General features: G+C 35.8%; 1 protein-coding gene and 1 pseudogene across 3 annotated transcripts in view; one reads left to right on the top strand and one right to left on the bottom strand.

Annotated features, from left to right (window-relative positions):
- The window catches only part of STAG1 (STAG1 cohesin complex component), a 418,952-nt gene that overhangs the window by 209,575 nt on the left and 197,210 nt on the right, over positions 1-12,167 (bottom strand). The window lies entirely within an intron of this gene.
- LOC123788407 (heterogeneous nuclear ribonucleoprotein A1-like) lies at positions 7,946-9,161 on the top strand (annotated as a pseudogene).

Here is a 12,167-nt window from a genome sequence, read left to right on the forward strand (position 1 = left end):
ATAATGTATCTTTGTCATGCATAATATCATAAACATGTTCCATCAATCTGTGTTGTCTTAGCTTCCTCAGAATTTATTCCTATGAAGTTTATAAAGTTATACAGCTTAAAATGCACTCCTAAGTCAATATTATTTATTCACTCATTCATTCATTATTTGAGAGAGAGAATGCACGCATGAGTGTGTGAGCAGGGGTAGGAACAGAGAGAGAGGGGCACGCAGACTCTGCTGAGCATGGAGCCCAACATGGGGCTTGATCTCATGACCCTGAGATCATGACCTGAGCCGAAATCAACAGGACACTTAACCAACTGAGAACCCAGGTGCCCCAAGTCAATATTATTTAAATCAACTTTTCAATCCCCATCCTTCCTACTCCACTGATACTGAATACATCCTATAATTACACACTGAATTAGTCATTATATTCTGAGGATTCCGAGCAGTAAATACAATTCACTCCAGATGGTTCAAATAAAGAGATTTTTAACAAGACTACAATGTGTGGGCAGAGTTAAAGAAACAAATAGGGGTGCTGATGCAACTTAAGGTAGCTAAAGTAGGAAGCCAATAACATCCACTAGACTACAGGGTAAAGATGAGAACATAATGATACTAGAGCCACAATAAAGAGGGGCTTCCCAGACTCTTTACTCATGACATGACATTACAATTTGTCATGCCATTGGAGGGGGTGTCCCTTCTAGCCAGGAACTAGAAAAAAAAGGTTTGTGGTTTTTATTCTCTTCTCTGATTCTCGTCCCACTTCAGTGGATTGTTTAATATCGTTTTGCTCTTGTATTACATAGTTTTAGAAAAAAATGGGCTGATATAACAGAATACCAATATAAATTTGAGAAACGCTTTTCAACACAAGGAGTCCAATGCAAAGATTTCAACACAAGTCTTACCTCAAATATATAATAGAGTGATTGGCCTTTGTAATAAAAAACAATTTTCCCCATTTGTTCTATCTTTTGACTGTCCTTATTTGCGCCCTCCATGTAAAGTTTGCAGTACATATTTTAGCGTTCTTTTAACTTACCAATTTTTGGTTTATATGTTTTTATATATATTATTTTCTTTTACAGATTATGAGTCAAAATTAATTGTGAGTCACATCAATAAAAGATTTTCCCACTTAATAAAGGAATTCTTCCATGTTTACTTCTGGTGCTTTTCTTCTTACTGGTATCTATCGTTTCTGTCTTTGTTTCTGCTATTTGTTGATTTTATATTTAAATCGTTGATGCATTAGAAATTCAACTTCATATATACAATCAAGTGAAGAGTACAACTGAATAATTTCCAACACTTTTCCCATTTGTATCTTAAAAAGGGAGTTTAGGGGCGCCCGTGGTGGCAAAGTCAGTTAAGCGTCTAACTTTGGCTCAAGTTGTGATCTTGGGGTCATGGAATCAAGCTCAACAGGGAGTCTGATTGTGCCTCTCCCTTTGCCCCTCCCCCCATCATGCATGCACTCTCTTTCTCTCTCTCTCTCTCAAATAAATAAATAAAATCTTAAAAAGGTGGGGGGGGGAGAATCTATTACCTGTACTCTGAAAATTGTAAAACACTGATGAAAGAAACTGAAGATGACACAAACAAATGGAAAGACATTCCATGCTCATGGATTGGAGGAACAAATATTATTAAAATGTCTATGCTACCCAAAGAAATCTACACATTTAACACAATCCCTATCAAAACACCAACAGCATTTTTCACAGACTAGAACAAACAATCGTAAAATTTATATGGAACCACAAAAGACCTCGAATAGCCAAAGCAATCTTGAAAATGAAAAGCAAAGTTGGAAGCACCACAATTTTGAACTTTAAGTTATATTACAAAGCTGTAGTGATCAAAACAGTATGGTACAAAAACAGATCAGTGGAACAGAACAGAAAACCAAGAAATGAACCCACAACCATATGGTCAATTAATCTTCAACAAAACGGGAAAGAATATTCAATGGGGGGGGGGGGAATCTCTTCTAAAAATGGTGTTAGGAAAACTGGACAACAGCATGCAAAAGAATGAAACTGGATCACTTTCTCACACCATACACAAAAATAAAATTCAAAACAGATGAAAAACCTAAATGTGAAACAGGAAACCATCAAAATCCTAGAGAACACAAGCAATAACCTCTTAGACATCAGCCATAGCAACTTAGTTCTAGATATGTCTCCTGAGGCAAGAGAAACAAAAGCAAAAATGAACTATTGGGACTTCATCAAAATAAAAAGCTTCTGCACAGAAAAGGAAACAATCAAACTACAAGGCAACTATGGAATGAGAAAAGATATTTGCAAATGATATATCAGATAAAGGCAACCTATGGAATAGGAGAAGAAATTTGCAAATGACATATCCAAACATACAAAGCATTTATAAAACTCAACACCCAAAAAAACAAACACTCCAATTAAAAAATGGACAGAAGACATGAATAGACATCCTCTGAAAAAAAGACATGTAGATGGCCAACAGATAAATAAAAGATTCTTAACATCATTCATCAGAGAAATACAAACCAAAACTATAATGAGATACCACCTCACACATGTCAGAATGGCTAAAATCAACAACAAAAGAAACAACAGGTGTTGGTAAGGATGTGGAGAAAGGGGAACCCTCTTGCACTGTTGGTAGGAATGCAAATTGGTATAGCCACTCAGGAAAACAGTATGGAGGTTCCTTGAAAAGTTAAAAATAAAACTACCCTAGGATCCAGGAATTGTGCTATTAGGTATTTACCCAAAGGATACAAAAATACAAATTCAAAAGGATACATGCACCTCCGTTTATAGCACCATTTTCTACAAGAGCCAAATTATGGAAACAGCCCAAGTGTCTATCGATTGATGAATAAATAAAGATGTGGTATATATATACAATGGAATATTACTCAGCTATAAAAAGGAATGAAATCTTGCCATTTGCAACAACATGGATTGGAGCCAGAAAGTACTATGCTAAGGAAAATAAGTCAGTCAAAGAAATACAAATACCATATAATTTCACTCATACCTGGAATTTAAGAAACAAAACAAACAAGCAAAGGGTAAAAGAAAAGAGAAAGAGAGGAAAACCAAACAACAGACTCTTAACTATAGAGAACTGATGGTTATGAGAGGGGAGGTGGGGGAGGTGTGTGTGAAATAAGTGATGAGAGGGGCGCCTGGGTGGCTCAGTTGTTAAGCGTCTGCCTTTGACTCAGGGCATGATCCCAGAGTCCTGGGATGGAGCCCCACATCAGGCTCCTCCACTGGGAGCCTGCTTCTTCCTCTCCCACTCCCCCTGCCTGCGTTCCCTCTCTCACTGGCTGTCTCTCTCATTCTCTGTCAAATAAATAAATAAATAAATAAATAAATAAATAAATAAATAAATAAAATTAAAAAAAAAAAGAAAGAAAGAAGTGATGAGGATTAAGGCATGCACTTACTGTGAGAAGCACTAGGTGTTGTATGGAAGTGCTGAATCACTATATTGTACATCAGAAATTCATATTACACTATATATTAACTAACTGGAATTTAAATAAAAACTTTAAAGAAGTGGGGGTCTTTTATTCCATTACTTAACTGGCTATTCTTATATAAACAAAATATATTAATTTATCTATATTGACTTTATAAGCCCAATAATTTATTGAATTATTTTACTGCTTGTATTAATATTGCAAATTCTCTTGAACTTTCTAAACATTCAACAGTATTTTGAATTAGATACCATACTTACTTCATTTCATTGTCTAAATGTGTTAACTTGTATCATCAACATAGTATCAAAGAGGAGTTGTGAGTGGGTTACTTTGCCTTGTCTGACTTTGTGAAAAGGACTCCACCAGTTTCCCTTGAGCATAATGTTAGTTTTATGATTTAAAAACTTTTTTCCCTTTCATTTTTTTTACTTTGACTTTCAGACTTTTACACAAAAGTTGTAAGAAAGGTACAGAGCATTTCTGAATTCCCAGATGTAAATATTTTACATTTGTTTCATCCTTCTTTCACTCTCCATGTATCCCTTTATTCTTTAATACTTCAGTGTGTATTTTCCCCAATGAAAACAATTTCTTATACAACCACAGTATAATCATCAGAATCATGAAATTAACAATGACACAGTGATACATATGTTCTAAGCCACAGAATTAATTCAGATGTCAGTGCTTGTCTCAATAACATCCATTATGTCAAAAGAAAAATCTAATATTGTGCACTGCATTGAGTTGTCATGTTTCTTTAGTCTTTAATCTAACAGTTTCTGAGTCATTAAGCTGTATTTCACAACTGATTTTTTAAGGAGTACAGTAATTTTAAAGAATATATCTCAATGTGAGCTTGCCTGATGTTTCCCCATGAGTAGATTTAGGCTCTGCACTTTGAGCAAGAAAACCATGGAAGTGAAGTGAAGTTCTTCTAAGTGCACTCTAGGAAGCCCATGTTATTAACTAGGTCAACAACCGGAAATATTTGCTTTCTTCATTTGGTTATGGTGGTACCTATTGTTTATACACTATAAGGTTATTATTTTACCCATTGTAAATAACAGACAACTTGCAAGAAGACATTTTGAGACTAGGCAAATACTGTGTTCTTCCTCAAACATTCTCCATTAGTTTTAAAGCCCAAAAATTGAATTCAAAAGTTACTTTACTTAGTATTTTTTAACACTCTTCAGTGTGGGTATGTTATTTATGGTATGGCAAAGTATATGGTTATCTATTTCATCTGCATACAATTTAGGATTTTCCTTACAACTGTTCTTTGGCTTTTCTGAGTATGTGAAACATTAAGGTAACTCTAAAAGTCAGGACTATTCCAAAGTACATTCCAGGACCTTGGGAAGATACCAAAGTATGAGGATCCTGAACTAAGTTCCTCCTACAGACATACCAAGGCTACAACTATATATACTATAACTCACTCTGAAAACGACCTAAAGCCCAAACAGCTATTCCAGGGCTAAAGAAATAAAGAAAAAACCACCTTAAGAAGGATAGGAGGGGCAAAAATCCAATCAGAAACAAACAACAACAACAAAAAACAAAGTAAAACAGCCCAACAAGCAAGAAGGATATCATAGGCACAGAAGTATTACCTGAGGACTGAGGGGATCAAGGCTCGTATCAGGCACATCCCCACCCTGGAGAACTACATGAGGAAGATGAGGCCCCATTAGTGTCTGGCTTTGAAAAAGCCCTTTTGAAAAAGGGCTTAACTCTAAAAGAGCAGGAGTGCTACAGGAAATTGAGACAATGCTCTAATGGGTTAGTATATCACTCATTCTGAGATCCAGCACTGAGACAGCAGTTTGCAAAGCCCCTGTATCACAAAGACAACTTACTGACTAATTTTAGGGCATGTGCCAAAACAGCAGGAATCTGTAGGAACTTTCTTCAGAAGTGGAAGTGCTGGCAGGCACCATTTTTCCGGCTCTCCTTCAGCCTAGGTAGACCAATGAGATGAGAAGAGCCAGTTCTGACACTATCCATCTGTCTTGTTGGCACCCCATGTCATGCCCTGGCGATCCTTTGGGGACTGGCACCAGCTGGCATCCACCAAAGCGCCTCTTGGCTCAGTCACACCCAGCAGGCAATCTCAGTTGAAACCAGTGTCCCCACAAAGTGACTATTGCCCTGTCCACTTGACAGGCAGCCCTGGCCAGGCCTGGCACCCTTCCAAAGCAACTCTTGCCCTGGGAAGGGGTCACTACTTTCAAGACTAGGAGATGTACCTGACCTACCTAATACACAGAAACAAAACACACAGAATAAGACAAAATGAAGAGACAGAAAAATGAAAAAGCAAGACAATATCTCAAAAAAACAACTAAATGAAATGGTGATAAACAATCTACCTGGCAAAGAATTCAAAATAATGGTCATAAACTTTCTCACCGGACTTGAGACAAGAGTGGGTGAACTCGGTGAGAACTTCAACAAAGAGATAGAAAATATAAAAAAGAACCAATCAAAGCCAAAGAATACGGTAACTGAAATGAAAAATACACTAGATGGATTCAACAGCAGACTAGAAGATTTAGAATGGATCGGTGATCTGGAAGACATTCAGACTGAACAGCAAAAAGAAAAAAGAATTTAAAAACTGAGAGTAAATTAAGGGAACCCTGGTTAAATGTCAAGAGTACCAACATTCACATAAGAGTCCCAAAGGAAGACAGAAAAAGGCAAAAAGCTGATTTGAAAAATTAATAGCTGAAAACCTCGCTAACCTGGAAAAGGAAACAGACATCCAGGTACAGACAGAAAAGAGAGCCCCATACAAGATGAATCCCAAGTAGATCCACAGTAAGAAAATAACTAAAATGCAAAATTTAAAGAATATCCTAAAAGGAATAAGAGAAAAGCAATTAGTTACATACAAGGACACCGATTTTTCAAGAAAAACTTTGCAAGCCAAAAGAAGTTGTGTGATATAATCAAAGTGCTGAAGGGAAAAAACTACAACCAAGAATATTCTACCTGGCAAGGTTATCATTCAGAACTGAAGGAAAGATAAAGAGTTTCCCAGACTAAAGTTTAAAGGAGTTCCTCATCACTAAATGAGTCTTAAAATTCTAGAGGAACTTTGTTAAGTGGAAAAGAAAAAACCACTAGAAGTATAAAAATTGTGAAAAGAAAAGATCTCACTGGAAAAGTAAAAACGCAGTAAATGAAGTAGATCAATACTTATCGAGCTAGTACGAGGGTTAAAAGACAAAAACACTAAAATCAATTTTACCTACAATAATTCATTAAGGAATACACAAAATACAAAGATGTAAAATATGACATTGTATACATAAAACATGGAAGGGGAAGTAAAAATGTAATGCTTTTAGAATGTGTTCAAACTTAAGTAACCATCAACTTAAAATAAACAGTTACATATATAGGATGTTATATATGAAGCTCATGATAACCACAAACCAAACCTACAATAGACATAAAAAAATAAAGACAAAGAAAAAAGCCTAATGCTAAAGAAAGTCATCAAATCAACAGGCAAGAGAATAAGAGAAGACAGGAACAAAATAGAACTACAAAAACAACCAGAAAATAGTTAACAAAACAGTATTAAGAACATACTTATCAATAACCACATTAAATGCAAATGGACTGAATTGATCTAATCAAAAGACAGGACAAACGTAAACTAAAAAAGACCCATCTATATGCTTGCTGACTACAAGAGACTCACTTCAGACCTAAAAACACCTGCACACTGAAAGTGAATAAAGAGAAAAAGATATTCTATGCAAATAGAAGACCCCCCCAAATAAAAGCTGTGGTAGCAATATTTATATCAAACAAAACAGACTTCAAAACAAAGATGGAAGCAACAAAGAAAGGCAATACCTAATGATAAAGGGATAAATCCAGCAAGAAAATATAACAATTTTAAATATCTATGTACTGAACACAGGAGCACCAAGATACATTAAGCAAATATTTAGAGATATAAAAGGAGAAACGGACACTGATGCAATAATAGTAGAGGACTTTAACACATCACTTATATCACAGGATAAATCATTCAACCAGAAATTCAATAAGGAAACACCGTCTCTGAACAGCACAATAGATGAGATGGCCTTAACAGATATATACAGAACATTCCACCAAAATTTAGTAGAATACACAGTTTTCAAGTGCATAGAGAAGATTCTCCAAGATAGGTCACATGTTAGGCCACAAAACAAGTCTCAATAAATTTAATAAGACTGAAATCATACCAAGCATCTTTTCCAATCATAAGACTATGAAACTAATAATTACAAGAAAAAAAAAAACCTTGAAAAAAACACAAACACCTGGAGGCTAAACAACATTCTACTAAACAACCAATGGGTCAACAAAGAAATAAAAAAGTACATCAGAAAATATCCGAGATAGAGATACTTTCGTTAGATTACTCCTTTCTGCCCGTGGACGCTGCGAGTAAGCATCGTTAAAGTCTCCCCTCCCACCACCATCATGTCTAAGTCAGAGTCTCCCAAAGAGCCTGAACAGCTGCAGAAGCTCTTCATCGGAGGTTTGAGCTTTGAAACAACCGATGCGAGTCTGAGGAGCGATTTTGAGCAATGGGGAACGCTTACGGACTGTGTGGTAATGAGAGATCCAACACCAAGCGCTCCAGAGGCTCTGGGTTTGTCACGTATGCCACTGTGGAGGAGGTGGATGCAGCCATGAATGCAAAGCCACACAAGGTGGATGGAAGAGCTGTGGAACCAAAGAGGGCTGTCTCAAGAGAAGATTCTCAAAGACCTGGTGTCCATTTAATTGTGAAAAAGATTTTTGTTGGTGGCATTAAAGAAGACACTGAAGAACACCATTTAGGAGATTATTTTGAACAGTATGGGAAAATTGAAGTGACTGAGATCATGACTGACCGAGGCAGTGGCAAAAAGAGAGGTTTTGCTTTTGTAACATTTGATGACCACGACTCTGTAGACAAGATTGTCATTCAAAAATACCATACTGTGAATGGCCACAACTGTGAAGTAAGGAAAGCCCTATCTAAGCAAGAGATGGCTAGTGCTTCATCCAGCCAAAGAGGTCGAAGTGGTTCTGGAAACTTTGGTGGTGGTCATGGAGGTGGTTTTGGTGGGAATGACAACTTTGGTCATGGAGGGAACTTCAATGGGTGAGGTGGCTTTGGCAGCAGTTGAGGTGGTGGTGGATATGGTGGCAGTTGGGATGGGATAACGGATTTGGTAATGATGGAAGCAACTTTGGAGGTGGCAGAAGCTATAATGATTTTGGCAATTACAACAATCAACCCTCAAATTTTGGACCCATGAAAGGAGGAAATTTTGGAGGCAGAAGCTCTGGCCCCTATGGTGGTGGAGGCCAATACTTTGCCAAATCACAAAACCAAGGTGGCTATGGCAGTTCCAGCAGCAGCAGTAGCTATGGCAGTGGCAGAAGGTTTTAATTACTCCCAGGAAACAAAGCTCAGCAGGAGAGGAGAGCCAGAGAAGTGACAGGGAAGCTACAGGTTACAACAGATTTGTGAACTCAGCCAAGCACAGTGGTGGCAGGGCCTAGCTGCAACAAAGAAGACATGTTTTAGACAATACTCATGTGTATGGGCAAAAAACTCGAGGACTGTATTTGTGACTAATTGAATAACAGGTTATTTTAGTTTCTGTTCTACAGAAAGTGTAAAGCATTCCAACAAAGGGTTTAAATGTAGATTTTTTTTTTTGCACCCATATTATTGATTGCTAAATGTAATAGTCTGATCATGACGCTGAATAAAGGTGTCTTTAAAAATATATATATCCAAGATAAATGAAATTGGAAATATAGAAGTTCAAAATATTTAGAAAAGAAAAATCAGTTGTAAGAGAGAAGTTTATAGCAATACAAACCTACCTCAAGAAACAAACAACAAAAAAGCTCAAACAATCTAAACTTACACCTGGAGGAAACAGAAAAAGAACAATAAACAAAGCACAAAGTTAGTAAAAAGAAAAAAATAAGAACAAGAGCGGAAAAAACTTAATTACAGACTAAATAAACAATAGAAAAGATCAATAAAACTAAGACTGGTTCTTTGAAAAGATCAAGAAAATTGATAAACTTTCAGCCACATTCATCAAAAGAAAGAGAAAGGTCTTTAAAAAATTAGAAATGAAAGACAAATTACAATTAACACCACAGAAATACAAAGAATAAGAGACTGCTACAAAACATTATACACCAACAAACTGGACTACCTAAAAGCAATGGATAAATTCCTAGAAACACACAATCTTCCAAGAATGACTTGGGAAGAAAAACAAAAATCTGGACAGATTACTAGTAACGAAATTGAATCAGTAATGACTAGTAATGAAACTAAATTAGTAATCAAAAACTCCCAACAAACCAAAGGCCAGAATCAGATGGCTTCACCAGTGAATTCCACCAAACATTTTAAAAAGAGTTAATACCTATCCTTCCCAAATTATTCCAAAAAATTCAGGAGGAAAAAAATGTTTCTAAATTCACTCTCCAAGACCAGCATCACATATATACCAAAACCAGACAAAGATACTAAAGAAAATTACAGGCCAATATCCCTGATGGATATATATGCAAAAATCTTGATCAAAATATTAGCAAACCAAATTCAACAATATATTAAAAGGGTCATATACTATAATCAAGTGGAATTTATTCTAGGGATGCAAGCGTGGTTCAGTATCTGCAAGATCAATGTGATAGGCCACATTAACAAAATAAAAGGATAAAAACCCTGTGATCATCTCAAAATTCAACTTCCATTCATGATAAAAACTCTAAACAGAATATAGAAGAAACACACCTCAACATAATAAAGGTCATATATGACAAATCAGTTAACATCACAATGATAAACAGCTGAAAGCTTTTCCTTCAAGATCAGGAACACGACAAGGATGACCACTCTCACCACCTTTATTCAACATAGACTGGAAGTCCTAGCCACAGCAATCAAACACTACAAAAGAAAAAAAAGGCATCCAAATTGTTAAGGATGGAATTAAGCTGTCACTATTTGCAGGTGACATGACACTATATATAAAAAAAACCTAAGACTCCATCAAGAAACCATTAGAACGAATAAACAGAATCAGTAATGTTGCGGGATACCATATTAATATAAAGAATCAGTTACGTTTGTATTCACTAATAAGTAACTAGCAGAAAGAGAAATTTATAACTGCAGCAAAAAAGGATAAAACACTTAGGAATAAATCTAACCAAGGGGGTGAAAGACCTATACTCTGAAAACTACCAAACACTGATGAAAGAAACTGAAGACAACAGAAACAAATGAAAAGATATACCATGCTCACTGACTGAAAGATTTAATATTGTTAAAACGTCCATATAACCCAAAGCAATCCACAGATTCAATACAATCCCTATCAAAATACAAATAGTATTTTTTACAGAACTAGAAGAACCCTAAAATTCATATGGAACCACAAATGATGCCATACAGTCAAAGCAAACTTGAGAAAGAACAACAAAGCTGGAAGTATCAGGCTTCCTGATTTCAAACTATACTACAAAACCACAGTAATCAAAAGAGTATGGTACTGGCACAAAAACAGATACACAGATCAACATATCAGAACACAGAGTACAGAAATAAACCAATGCATATATGGTCAATTAATCTATGACAAAGGAAGTAAGAATATACAATGGTGAAAAGATAGTCTTCAATAAATGATGTTGACAAAACTGGGCAGCTACAAGCAAAAGAATAAAACTGGACCACTTTCTCTTTTAAAAATTTTTTAAAAGATTTATTTATTTGAAAGAGAGAGAGAGAATACTGGACCGCTTTCTTAAACCATATACAAAAATAAACTCAAAATGGATTAAAGACCTAAATGTAAGACCCAAAAACATAAAACTCCTAAAAGAAAACATAGGCAGTATACCTCTGAACACCAGTCTTACCAGTATTTTTTGGGTTCTATCTCCTTGGGCAAAGGCAACAAAAGCAAAATAAACAATGAGGACTACATCAAGCTAAAAAGCTTTTGCACAGTGAAGCAAACCATCAATAAAACAAAAAGGTAATGTAACAAATAGAAGAAAATATTTGCAATCGTATATCTGATGAAGGATTAATGTCTAAAATATATAAAGAACTCATAAAATTCAATCCCCAAACAATCTGATTTAAAAAGGGGCAGAGAACGTCAACAGACATTTTTCCTACGAATACATAAAGATGGCCAACAGACACATGAAAAGATGCCCAACATCACTAATCATCAGGGAAATGCAAATCAGAACCACAATGAAGTATCATTTCAAACCAGCCAGAATGGCCAGCATCAAAAAGACAAGCAATAACAAGTATTGGCAAGAGTGTGGAGAAAAGGGAACCCTAATGCATTGTGAGAATAATAAATTGGTGAGCCACTAAGGAAAACAGTGTGGAGGTTCCTCAAAAGATTAGTAATAGAAATACCTTATGATCCAGTAATTCCACTTCTGGGTATTTACCTGAAGAAAATGAAAACACTAATTTGAAAAGATATGCACACCTATGTTTACTGCAGCATTTTATATAAAAGTCAAGATATAGGAGCAACCTAAATGTCCATCGATAGATGAATGGATAAAGAATGTGTGTGTGTACACACACACATGCACGTGCACA

The sequence above is a fragment of the Ursus americanus genome, chromosome 20, assembly GCF_024610735.1.
Source record: "Ursus americanus isolate L20-20 chromosome 20, mUrsAme1.1.p, whole genome shotgun sequence".
In the NCBI taxonomy this organism is placed as follows: Eukaryota; Metazoa; Chordata; class Mammalia; order Carnivora; family Ursidae; genus Ursus; species Ursus americanus.